Source organism: Ovis aries, chromosome 8 (genome assembly GCF_016772045.2).
Source record: "Ovis aries strain OAR_USU_Benz2616 breed Rambouillet chromosome 8, ARS-UI_Ramb_v3.0, whole genome shotgun sequence".
Classification (NCBI taxonomy): Eukaryota; Metazoa; Chordata; class Mammalia; order Artiodactyla; family Bovidae; genus Ovis; species Ovis aries.
In genome coordinates this window covers 78,616,905-78,630,592 of record NC_056061.1, presented here as the reverse complement: position 1 = coordinate 78,630,592, position 13,688 = coordinate 78,616,905, and positions in this window count along the sequence as shown.

Here is a 13,688-nt window from a genome sequence, read left to right as displayed (position 1 = left end):
GGAAGGGAAATATACAGGCCGAATGATAAATGGCCCATGTGCTCTAATTTCTTTTTTATTCTTTAAAACTTTTGGCTGCATCGTGTGACATGTGGGATCTTAGTTCCCTGACAGGGATTGAACCTGCACCCTCTGCAGTGAATGTATGGAGTCTTAACCACTGGACCTGCAGAGAAGTCCTGCTAATTTTTAAATGTACAATTGGAAATGCTATACTTGGCAGCTGGAAGAATTCTCATGTCAGTTTTTTTTTTTTTTAACCAGTAATAAGTATTGTATAAGTCCTTGAAGCTACCTCTTTCAGAATAGACAGTAAATGAAAACCAACATTGTATCCAAGGGAAATGGCAGAGGTCAGTGGCCCCAGTAAAGGGCTTTAAGGTATAGGAGTAGTGGTGCCCACTAATACCTATTTAATTTCCAAGTTTGTCTCCTTAAAAAACCAAGAAGGATCATGGCAAATTATGGTGGATTCCTGTTAACTGAACCAAGTTGTTACCCACTGTACCTGCAGTGTTTGCTGCAGTCTCTTTACTAGAGCAGATTACATCCACAAGCACATAAACCTTGGCTGGGAAGTGGATTCTCTTCAACATCCTTCAGTTCACATCTATATGGAATAGATGACTAAATGCATGTATGGTTTTACCATAAATGGGGGCTATATTAATTCTCTTGCTGTGTGTTATGATATAGTTAAAAGGGACCTAGACCATTTAAACATTCCACAGAAAATCATATTGGTTCACCATATTGATGACATCACGTAGCAAGCAATACGAACTTGATGAGCAAGAAGGGGCAAGTACTTCGGAGGCTATGGTTTGACACAGGAACTGTGGATAGTGAGAGACAGATTCAACAAAGGCTCATAGTCTTGCTAAATATGTGAAATGTCTAGGGGTCCAATTGCTTGGGGAAAGCCCGGACATCTCATGCAAAGGACAGAATTATTGTACCTTGTGTGTGGATGTGCTCAGTCATGTATGATTCTCTGCAACCCCAAGAACTGTAGCACTCCAGGCTCCTCTGTCCACAGGATATTCCAGACAAGAATACTAGAGTGGGTTGCCATTTCCTTCTTCAGAGGATCTTCCTGACCCAGGGATTAAACCCTTGTCTCCTGTATCTCCTGCATTGCAGGCGTTTTCTTTACCACTGAGCCACTTGGGAAGCTTGCTGCTACTGCTGCTAAGTCACTTCAGTCGTGTCCGACTCTGTGTGACCCCATAGACAGCAGCCCACCAGGCTCCCCCATCCATGGGATTTTCCAGGCAAGAGTACTGGGGTGGGTTGCCATTGCCTTCTCTGAAGCTTAGATGTCTACAATAAGAAAGAAGCATTATGCTTGGTGGGTCTGTTCAAGTTTTGAAGGGAACATGTCCTGTACTTGGGAAGATTGTTCTGACTTCATTCATTGAGATGTGAATCTTCTAGAGCCCAGAACAAGAATGGGCTCTACAGTAAGAATAGACCGTAGTGCAAGTAATCCTTCTCATGCTTGGGCTCTATGACTTGGCAGATCCCACAGTCGGTAGTAGAGATAGATACAACCCATAAGAAACTATCTGGAGTCTATGACAGCCTCCAACATGAGAGTCACGGCACAGACCCCTAGGATTCTGGACCAAGGCCATGCCATCTACAACAGAGAATGAGTTACCATGGAAAAAATATTCTGGCTAGCTATTTAGTCCTGGTGAATCTAACTATGGTAGAGTGTCTAACCAAGGCACACCAGCTGGTTTTGCAGCCAGAACTAATCACCAAGCAGTGAGTACTCTTAGACATATCTTTCAAGTGGTCCAGAAGTAATTTAGTGTAAAATGGGGGCGGCATGGTCAAGATTGGGCTTCCGCAGCTCTAGAGGGCTCCAGGCAATGGTGTAAACGAGTGGATCAGACACCTACACCACTTACCACGGTTACATAGTCATCGCTTCCTGGGTTCACACATTTTCTTCCTGGGGAGTTCTCATTGTCAAACCAAAGAGGAAACTGCCCAAACCTAGATCATTAGTGGGTTGACTTTATACCTGAATTTGAGTAAAAAATGAACTTTTCAACGGTCCTACAGTCTCATTCTGAAAGCCAGTGGTGAGCAGAAAACCACCCAGGAGTCAGAGCTTCAGGCCAGGTCACTGGTCGTCCACTTTGTGTGGAGGGAGAGGCGGCCCCAGTAACACTGAGGACAAAGAGGCCTGGGTTAGGGGAGTGGGTTTTGGCACAAAATGTGAGGATCTAATGTGTTGAGTTAATCCCAGCAGAGAGCACCCATTTCAGAAGAAGCACTGAGCAACCAAGCAGACAGGATGAGTCAGCCAACTGATGTGCTAGCCTCTGTCCTGAATCACCCCAGGGCTTACACATGGGCTCATGGAGAGAGAAACCACAGTGGCAAAGACGGAAATTAACCACAGGCTCCAAATCACGTGCTTCCTCCCCAGGGGTGAAAGCTCCTGCTCCTGCTGAACGTCTTGCCCACTAGGAACAAAACCAATGCTGAGTCCCAAGAAGGTGCTGTGCTCTGGGGTGACCAAGCAGCTACGTGTTGGCACGTTGATTAGGTCGAACCCCTTCCATCTGGGAAAAAGCAGTGTTTCACCCTGATTGAGACTGACAGGGATCCATATATGGATTCATCTGAGGCTCACAGAATGTCTGGTGGACGATCCTGCATATCATCCCTGTTATGGACTGAATGATTGTGTCCCTCCAAAATTCATATGTTGACATCACATCCTTAATGTGATGGTATTTAGAAGTGGGGCCTTTCGGAGGCCATAGGTCATGAGGATGGCACCCTCGTGAATGGCATTGTGACCTCACAAGAAGTTTCCTCTCTTTCTACCATGTGATGATACAGGGTGCAATCAGGAGTCTGCACCCCAGAAGAGGGCTGTGGCCAGAACCCTGTCCTGCTGGCCTCCCTGATCTCAGACTTCCAGCCTTCAGAACTATGAGAAGTGAATTTCTGTTGCTGATAAGTCACCTAGCTTATGGCATTTCGTCATAGCAATCTGAGTAGACTGAGATCATGACCTTAATGAGCAGCCCACTGTACGGCCAAGGAACTGAGGCAGTGGGTACATGACTGTGGGGCCTGGTGGTTCTATCACATTCTATATGTTCAAGAGGCTGCTGGCTTGAAAGAGCTTTGGAAAAGTCTCCTGAAGGGGCAGCTGAGACACCTACTGGTAGGAATATATTATGAGAGTGGAACACCACCCTTCAGAATATAGTGCGCTTTTAAGAGCCAGTGGCCATTGTATGGTACCCTAAATTACGTAGGTCAGGAAACAAGAGGCAAGAAATAGAACTGGCTGACTCAGCATCACTCCAAGAGATTCAGCTGGGGAATTTGTGTTTTCCATCCTTCCAAGGTCGGGCTCTGTGGATCTACAGGTCCTACTTCTGCAAGGGGGTGGGGAGTGGGCAATGAGAGTCCCCAGAAACCAAAGACTATACCACCTAGTTACTTAGAACTCCTCAGGCTGAGAGACCAGCAGGCCCTGAAAGGCTCTACCATGCTGGCAGGGATTATTGACTATAGTAACCACAAGGAGATAAGATTGTGGGTACATAGTGGAAGAGGGAAAAATACATTTGGCACTCAGACAATCTACAGGGGCATCTCTTGGTACTCCATGGCTGGTTATAACTTGCCCAGTAAAATGGCAAGAGCAGTCACGGGCCTGAGGAATGTATGGTGACCAGGAACTCAGAGATGAGGTTTGGAGCATCAGGTAGCAGATATGCAAAGAAAGGGAGTCTAGGATGTGTGCTGGAGGAGGGAGATAGAGTGTCACGGAGGCCTTGGGAACCATGACACAGCTGGGCTATAGTTCAACACGCTAACTTGCCTCTTGGGAGTTCATTCAGAAATTCTGACTGTGCCAGTATGTAGCAAGCTTAATATGACGGTGAAAAGCAAGAGCTCAAAAGGAGGACTCCTTCACATCACTTCCACAATAATCTCTGTCTCTGCTCATGCTTCTGTGGAATCTGATCTAAGACAGCTGTCCACCTCTCTGCCGGACTTTTTCACGTGGGGGGCACTTTTTGTTCTGTGCTGTGTAATGGTACCCTGGGAAGCATGGCATAGTGAGGACTATATTGTTTTTCTTCTTGTTCAATAGTTTATCAGCCTTGAGAATGAGTCCAGAATGCAACTGCTCTTTACTTCACACGCCTAACCCACCACCTTAGTATACTTTGCTGCTGCTGCTGCTAAGTCGCTTCAGTCGTGTCCGACTCTGTGCGACCCCATAGATGGCAGCCCACCAGGCTCCCCCGTCCCTGGGATTCTCCAGGCAAGAACACTGGAGTGGGTTGCCATTTCCTTATACTTTAAGTATCATCTAATCCATGAGTGACAGTCAGAATCATTCATTAGCAACTTCACAACACATCTTGATTTTCTACGTTACGCACAAAATGCTCCATTTCATACTTTTCAAACATTGACTGGAACTTAAGTATTTACTTTTGTTACCACCCGTCTTTACAAATTATTGATCAGGGTTAGACTGTGAGATTTTGTTTTTCACTTGCTTTCCCTAGACACCCAAGTTAAGCAAATATCTCTCTAAAAATGGTTACTGGGGGAAGGGTAGGGGAGAGGGATAATTAGGGAATTTGGGATTGACACCTACATGTTGCTATATTTTAAATGGATAACCAACAAGGACCTACTGTATAGCACCGTATTGAACTCTGCTCAATATTATATAACAACCTAAATGGGAAAAGGGTTTGCAAATGAAGAGATACTTGTATATGTATAACTGAATCACTTTGCTGTGCACCTAAAACGAATACACCATTGTTAATCACCTATACTCAGTGACAAAGAATCTGCCTGCCACGATAGGAGATGCAAGAGACATGGGTTCGATCCCTGGGTAAGAAAAATCTCCTAGAGAAGGAAATGGCAACCCACTCTAGTATTCTTGCCTGGAGAATTTCCATGGACAAAGGAGTCCGTGGGCTACAGTCCATGGGGTCACAAAGAATTGGATATGACTAAGCGACTGAGCAATACTCTAATATATAAAGTAAAAAGTTAAAAAAAACATAGTGCCTTGCAGAAATGTCCTAATATGACCTTATCATTAGTCCATTTTATCAAGGACAGTGTGATACTTGTTATACAAGGTGTGATACTTATAAACCTTTTAAATTGAGGTTAATGTTTGCTTATGGATGTCCAGTGACTCCAGAACCACTTGTTTAAAATGCTGTCTTTCTTTCATTGAGTTTTTGCACCTGTGTCAAAGTTTGTTGTATTTGTGTGGATCTATTTCTAAGTTCTTGGTTCTGTTCGTTTGCTCTCTGTGCATCTCCCGCTGCCAGTATCCCACAGTCTTGATGACTGCAGCTATATACATAAAAATTGAATTCTGGCAGACTGCTTCCTCCCACTTCCTTTTCTTCTTCAAAATAAGTTAGCTATTCTAGCTCTCTGTGTATTCACCTAAATTTTAGCATAATCTTGACTATATCTATGAAAAAACTTGCTGGAATTTTTTGCCAGTTTTATTGAGATGTAATTAACAAATAAAAATTGTATATATTTATGGCATACAGCGTGAAGTTTTGATACATGCATATGTTGTGAAATGATTACCATGCTCAAGCTAATGAACATATCCATCATCTCATATAGTTATCATTTTCTGTGCGTTGTGTGGTGAGAGCATTTAAAGTCTCTCAGAAAATTTCAATTATATATTACGGTATTATATTGACTACAATCTCAAATTGACTACAATCTTGTATATTAGATGCCCAGAAATTCTGAACTTTAGAGTTCTTTGACTGACATTTCCCTATTTGCCCCACTCCGTAGCCCCTGGCAACTGCCATTCTAATCTCTGCATCTATGAGTCTGGCTTGTTTAGATCCAAATATAACTGAGATCATGCAGTATTTGTCTTTCTGTGCCTGGCTTCTTTCACTTAGCTTGATGTCCTTCAAGTTCATCTATGCTGTCACTAATGGCAGAATTTTCTTCTTTAGGATTTTTTTGTCTGTAAAACTGTGTCACTGCCAACAGAGACAATTTTACCTTTTTCTCTCCAGTTTGGATGCTTTTTGCTTTTCTTAAGATGTATGCTCCTTGGAAAAAAAACTTATGACCAACCTAGACAGCAAAGCAGAGACATTACTTTGCCAACAAGGGTCCGACTCGTCAAGGTCATGGTTTTTCTAGTAGTCATGTATGGATGTGCAAGTTGGGCTATAAAGAAAGCTGAGCACCGAAAAATTGATGCTTTTGAACTGTGGTGTTGGAGAAGACTCTTGAGAGTCCCTTGGACTGCAAGGAGATCCCACCAGTCCATCCTAAAGGAGATCAACCCTGGGATTTCTTTGGAGGGAATGATGCTGAAGCTGAAACTCCAGTACTTTGGCCACCTCATGTGAAGAGTTGACTCATTGGAAAAGACCCTGATGCTGGAAAAGATTGAAGGCAGGGAGAGAAGAGGATGACAGAGGGTGAGATGGTCGGATGACATCAGGGACTCAATGGACATGAGTTTGTATAAACTCTGGGAGTTGGTGATAGACAGGGAGGCCTGGTGTGCTGCAGTCCATGGGGTTGCAAAGAGTCAGACACGACTGAGCAATTGAACTGAACTGAACTGAATTACTCTGTTTAGTACTTCCAGCACTGTAGTGAATGGAAGTGATGAGACTGGGCATTGTTGTCTTGCTCCTGAGCTTAGAGGAAAAGCTTTCAGCTTTTCACCATTGAGTATAAGTTGTCCATTTGCCATAGACAGCCTTAATTATGTTTAGGTGCATTCCTTCTAATTTACTGAAAGATTTTATCATGCAAGGGTGTTTTAATTTGTTACATGCTTTTTCTGCACCTACTGAGATGATCATATGATTTTCATCCTTCATTCCATTAATGTGGTATATCACATTTACTGATTTGTGTATTTTAAACCATCCTTGTATCCCATGGATAAATCCCACTTGACCGTTGTGTATGATCCTCTTAACATGCTGTGATGTTGAATTTGGTTTACTAGTACTTTATTGAGAATATTTATATCTATGTTAATCAGGAATATTAGCCTAAATGTTTTTTGTATTATTGTTGTCTGGGTTTGGTATCAGAATAATGCTGGCCCTTTAAAATGAGTTTAAGTGTATTCTTTCCTCTTCTTTGTTTGGAAGAGTTTGAAATGGCTTGGCATTAATTCTTTAAATATTTGGTAGAATTTACCAGTGAAGACAGTAGGTCCTGGCATTTTCTGTGTTCAGAGGTTTTTTGATTACTGATTCAATTTCCTTCCTCCTTACTGGAATATTTATACTTATCCACTGGTCAAGACAGGGACAAGCTGGTGATTTAATGACATTAATACATATTGCCCATGTATCGTGTGTAAGGCAGCATGCATTATACTATTATTAGTAGTATGTTATCTCTTTTATGTGAAGTAGGTTTCATTCATTTGATAAGTGGGCAAACTAAGTTCAGAATGATTAAAATCTTTACCTGAAACCATGTGTCCAGTAAGAATCAGAGGTGGATTTGATTGATTTTAATTTGACTCTGGCTCCATTACTGAAGCTCTGACCAAACTAGAGAGTCTACCATTGAAGAGCTCATTTGCTCATTCTTGCTTCTACAGTGTCTAATATTGGTCTATAATCAGAAAAGACCCTGATGCTGGGAAATATTGAAGGCAGGAGGAAAAGGGGACGACAGAGGATGAGACAGTTGGATGGCATCACTGACTCGATGGACACGAATTTGAGCAAGCTCCTGGAGTTGGTGACAGACAGGGAGGCCTGGCATGCTGCAGTCCATGGGGTCGCAGAGTCAGACACGATTGAGCAACTGAGCTGAATCAGAATGTAACAAATAATAACTGCTTTGCCCACATCAGGGCAGCAACTGAGTTATGAGGGTGTGACACAGGGGGAGCAGTTTGCAGGAAGTTTGAAGAAAGGGCATCCTTTCCCAGAATGTAGTCACTGGGGGATAGTGCAGAGTGGTGCCCCCCTGGCAGCTGACCTATGAAATCTCTGTTCAGTAGTTTTTTAGAGCTTTCTGAGGCTGCATGTGATTCTTGGGAGACCCATCTGTGAGCAGCTCCTCATAAATAAATAGCTGAACTTTATATCATTTTTAAGGTTGATGGTGAAATAAATCATAGGTCTGGGAAGAGTGTGAGCTTAAAAGTTGGAGTTCTTAAAAATCGTACTTCCTCTGGGGAGGATAAATGCTGTGGTTCTTTTGTTGGGATAATGACAGACTGTCACTGTCTGTCTGCCAGAGTCCTGCTCACTGAATAAATGCTGGTAATTGCTAATTACTTCAAGAAACTGACTCATAGCCTGCAAGTGACTTGCATATCAATATTGCAGGCCCCTTGTGCTGGTTTTCGAGAGCTGACGTCTTGTTACCAGAGTCTGCACACTGATTTCTTCAACTTCCTGTGGGTTAGGATTGGTTCAAGTGTGACTTTTTGCAGGGATATCATTACCAGGAAATTTAACATGTAGGCAGTGGGGTTAATGTTCATTGTTTCTGGCCATTTCAGTCTGCAGATCATGTTTTTTCATTCCATAAATAGTGGAGAAAATGAAAAGCTTTTGATTTAAATCTCCAGTGAGCTAGGCATTAGGGGCTGATGTAAGTGGCTACTCACATTTGCTGGGTCCATCAGTGTCTTTGACTTCTCGGAAACTGTATTAGCCTACCACAGTTTGATGGCTGTGTTAGACCCAGCTGCCTGGAGGAGGGCATGGCTACCCACTCTAGTATTCTTGCCTGGAGAATCCCATGCACAGAGGAACCTGGTGGGTTACAGTCCATAGGATCACAGAGTTGGACACAAATTAAGCAACTGAGCATGCATGGTGTTACAGGCATGGTGACATCTTTTCTTTCCTTCAGGACAATTCTAAACTTAAAAAGGGTGTTCCCAGGGTATGTCTGTTACGGACTTTTCTAACCGTGGCCAGATCAGAGTGTCCAACTCTTTTCTTTTTCTAACAGTGACCAGTGATCAGTCGTGTCCAACTCTTTGCTACACCATGGACTGTAGTCTGCCAGGCTCCTCTGTCCATGGAATTCTCCAGGCAAGAATATTGGAGGGGGTTGCCATTTTCTTCTCCAGGAGATCTTCCAGATGCAGGGATTGAACCCAGGTCTCCTGCATTGCAGGCAGATTCTTTACTGTCTGGGTCACCAGGGAAGCCATCTCCTGCTGTATCAGTAAAGAAAAAATATCACAGCCATTAGTGATCTCTGGCCTCCAAATGTGAATAAGGGCTCCCCAAACTGATCCAGTGATTGCTGAAGAGCTGCGGGATGCAAGAAGCACAGTGAAGAAGGAAATAGGACTGGGGCCAAATAGCCGAGGTGTATATGAGAGGGATGAATTCAGTGAGCCCAGAGGCTTAAATCTTCCCATGCATAGAAGGCTGAATTCCTTAACTTAATACCTGACCTGTGATGTTTGGACTGTCAGCTCTCTTTGTTGCAAATTTGTATAGAGCCTGACTTCCCCTCCCGCCACCTTGGAGCAGTTTTCTTAGAGCTTCTGAGATGCAGTCTCCAGGACTCAGAGTCCTAAACATCCCCACCAAACAAAGTAACTTTACTTTCAGGTCATGACTACATTTTTTAGTCAACAATGGATAGGAGAACACTCGAGGGGCCACTGGTCTTGATTGCTGTCCTTCCTCATTGCATCTGTCCAGCTCTTTGTGAATTTTCTGGTTTGTAGCTTGCTCCTGGTTGGAAGAAAAGTAAAAGGCAAGAGAAAGTAAGTTAAACTAAAAGTGGAAAACTCAATGAGTTTGATACACATCATAAAGGGGACTCTTGTTTTATACGCTTTAAGGGAAAAATGTAACCCGGCTCTCAACCTCTCTAGTGTCTGTTGCGCATCTGATCTTCCTCCCGTCTTTTCTGCAGGACTCTGGTACCTGCTAAACAAGGCAGGACTCATCAATTCTAGGATGCCCACCTTGGCTGTCTCCCTGCCCTCCAAGCACACTGGCAGAGCTCCTCTTCCCTTTTGTGTATTCAACCAGGAAGGCACATGTGTAAGACTTACCTGTTCAGTTCAGTTCAGTTGCTCAGTTGTGTCTGACTCTTTGCAGCCCCATGGACTGCAGCACGCCAGGCTTCCCTGTACACCACCAACACCCAGAACTTGCTCAAACTCATGTCTATCGAGTCGGTGATGCCATCCAACCTTATCACCCTCTGTTGTCCCCTTCTCCTCCTGCCTTCAATATTTCCCAGAATAAGGGTCTTTACCAGTGAGCCAGTTCTTCACATCCAGTGAACAAAGAATTGGAGTTGCAGCTTCAGCATCAGTCCTTCCAATGAATATTCAGGACTGGTTTCTTTTAGGATAGACTGGTTAGATCTTGCAGTCCAAGGGACTCTCAAGAGTCTTCTCCAACACCACAGTTCAGTTCAGTTCAGTCACTCAGTCGTGTCTGACTCTTTGCGACCTTATGAATTGCAGCATGCCAGGCCTCCCTGTCCATCACCAACTCCCAGAGTTTACCCAAACCCATGTCCATCGAGTTGGTGGTGCCATCCAGCCATCTCATCCTCTGTCGTCCCCTTCTCCTCTTGCTCCCAATCCCTCCCAGAATTAGGATCTTTTACAAAGAGTCAACTCTTCGCATGAGGTGGCCAAAGTACTGGAGTTTCAGCTTCAACATCAGTCCTTCCAATGAACACCCAGGACTGATCTCCTTTAGGATGGACTGGTTGGATCTCCTTGCAGTCCAAGGGACTCTCAAGAGTCTTCTCCAACACCACAGTTCAAAAGCATCAATTCTTCAGCACTCAGCCTTCTTCACAGTCCAACTCTCACATCCATACATGACCACAGGAAAAACCATAGCCTTGAGTAGATGGACCTCTGTTGGCAAAGTAATGTCTCTGCTGTTGAATATGCTATCTGGGTTGGTCATAACTTTCCTTCCAAGGAGTAAGAGTCTTTTAATTTTATGGCTGCATTCACCATCTGCAGTGATTTTGGAGCCCAAAAAATAAAGTCTGACACTGTTTCCCCATCTATTTCCCAAGACAGACAGGTCATGGTGGAGAGGTCTGACAGAATGTGGTCCACTGGAGAAGGGAATGGCAAACTGCTTCAGTATTCTTGCCTTGAGAACCCCATGAACAGTATGAAAAGGCAAAATGATAGGATACTGAAAGAGGAACTCCCCAGGTTGGTAGTTGCCCAATATGTTACTGGAGATCAGTGGAGAAATAACTCCAGAAAGAATGAAGGGATGGAGCCAAACACAATAGCAAAAACAATACCCAGTTGTGGATGTGACTGGTGATAGAAGCAAGGGCATTGCTGTAAAGGGCAATATTGCACAGAAACCTGGAATGTCAGGTCCATGAATCAAGGCAAATTGGAAGAAGTCAAACAGGAGATGGCAAAAGTAAATGTCAACATTCTAGGAATCAGCAAACTAAAATGGACTGGAATGGGTGAATTTAACCCAGATGACCATTATACCTACTACTGTGGGCAGGAATCCCTCAGAAGAATTGGAGTAGCCATCATGGTCAACAAAAGAGTCCGAAATGCAGTACTTGGATGCAATCTCAAAAACAACAGAATGATCTCTGTTTGTTTCCAAGGCAAACCATTCAATATCACAGTAATCCAAGTCTATACCTCAACCAGTAATGCTGAAGAAGCTGAAGTTGAACGGTTCTATGAAGACCAACAAGACCTTTTAGAACTAACACCCAACAAAGATATCCTTTTCATTATAGGGGACTGGAATGCAAAAGTAGGAAGTCAAAAACACCTGGAGTAAAAGGCAAATTTGGCCTTGGAATATGGAATGAAGCAGGGCATGGGCTAATAGAGTATTGCCAAGAAAATGCACTGGTCATAGCAAACACCCTCTTCCAACAACACAAGAGAAGACTCTACACATGGACATCACCACATGGTCAACACCAAAATCAGATTGATTATATTCTTTGCAGCCAAAGATGGAGAAGCTCTATACAGTTAGCAAAAACAAGACTGGGAGCTGACTGTGGCTCAGATCATGAACTCCTTATTGCCAAATTCAGACTTAAATTGAAGAAAGTAGGGAAAGCCACTAGACCATTCAGGTATGACCTAAATCGAATCCCTTATGATTATACAGTGGAAGTGAGAAATAGATTTAAGAGATTAGATCTGATAGACAGAGTACCTGATGAACTGTGGACAGAGGTTCGTGACATTGTATAGGAGACAGGGATCAAGACCATCCCCATGGAAAAGAAATGCAAAAGAGCAAAATGGCTGTCTGGGGAGGCCTTACAAATAGCTGCAAAAAGAAGAGAAGTGAAAAGTAAAGGAGAAAAGGAAAGATATAAGCATCTGAATGTAGAGTTCCAAAGAATAGCAAGGAGGGATAAGAAAGTCTTCCTCAGAGATCAATGCAAGGAAATAGAGGAAAACAAAAGAATGAGAAAGACTAAGGATCTCTTCAAGAAAATTAGAGATACCAAGGCAACATTTCATGTAAAGATGGGCTCGATAAAGGACAGAAATGGTATGGACCTGACAGAAGCAGAAGATATTAAGAAGAGGTGGCAAGAATACACAGAAGAACTGTACAAAAAAGATCTTCACAACCCAGATAATCACGATGGTGTGATCACTCACCTAGAGCCAGACATCCTGGAATGTGAGGTCAAGTGGGTCTTAGAGCATCACTACAAACAAAGCTAGTGGAGGTGATGGAATTCCAGTCGAGCTCTTTCAAATCCTGAAAGATGATGCTGTGAAAGTGCTGCACTCAACATGCCAGCAAATTTGGAAAGCTCAGCAGTGGCCACAGGACTGGAAAATGTCAGTTTTCATTCCAATTCCAAAGAAAAGCAATGCCAAAGAATGCTCAAACTATGACACAATTGCACTCATCTCACATGCTAGTAAAGTAATGCTTAAAAATCTCCGAGCCAGGCTTCAGCAGGCTTCAGTTCACATGTACCATGAACTTCCAGATGTTCAAGCTGGTTTTAGAAAAGGCAAAGGAACCAGAGATGAAATTGCCAACATCGCTGGATCATCAAAAAAGGAAGAGAGTTCCAGAAAAACATCTATTTCTGCTTTATTGACTATGCCAAAGCCTTTGACTGTGTGGATCACAATAAACTGTGGAAAATTCTGAAAGAGCTGGGAATACCAGACCACTTGACCTGCCTCTTGAGAAACCTATATGCAGGTCAGGAAGAAACAGTTAGAACTGGACATGGAACAAGAGACTGGTTCCAAATAGGAAAAGGAGTATGTCAAGGCTGTATATTGTCACCCTGCTTATTTAACTTATATGCAGAGTACATCATAAGAAATGCTGAGCTGGAGGAAGCACAAGCTGAAATCAAGATTGCCGGGAGAAATATCAATAACCTCAGATATGCAGATAACACCACCCTTATGGCAGAAAGTGAAGAGGAACTAAAAGCCTCTTGATGAAAGTGAAAGAAGAGAGTGAAAATGTTGGCTTAAAGCTCAACATTCAGAAAACACCACAGTTAAAAAGCATCAATTCTTCAGTGCTCAACTTTCTTCACATTTGGACTACTAGGAATTACCTGGGGAACTTCTAAAACATCCTGATGGTCACCTCAAGTCACATAATGGTCCCTTTTTATTATTTTACTGAACGCTT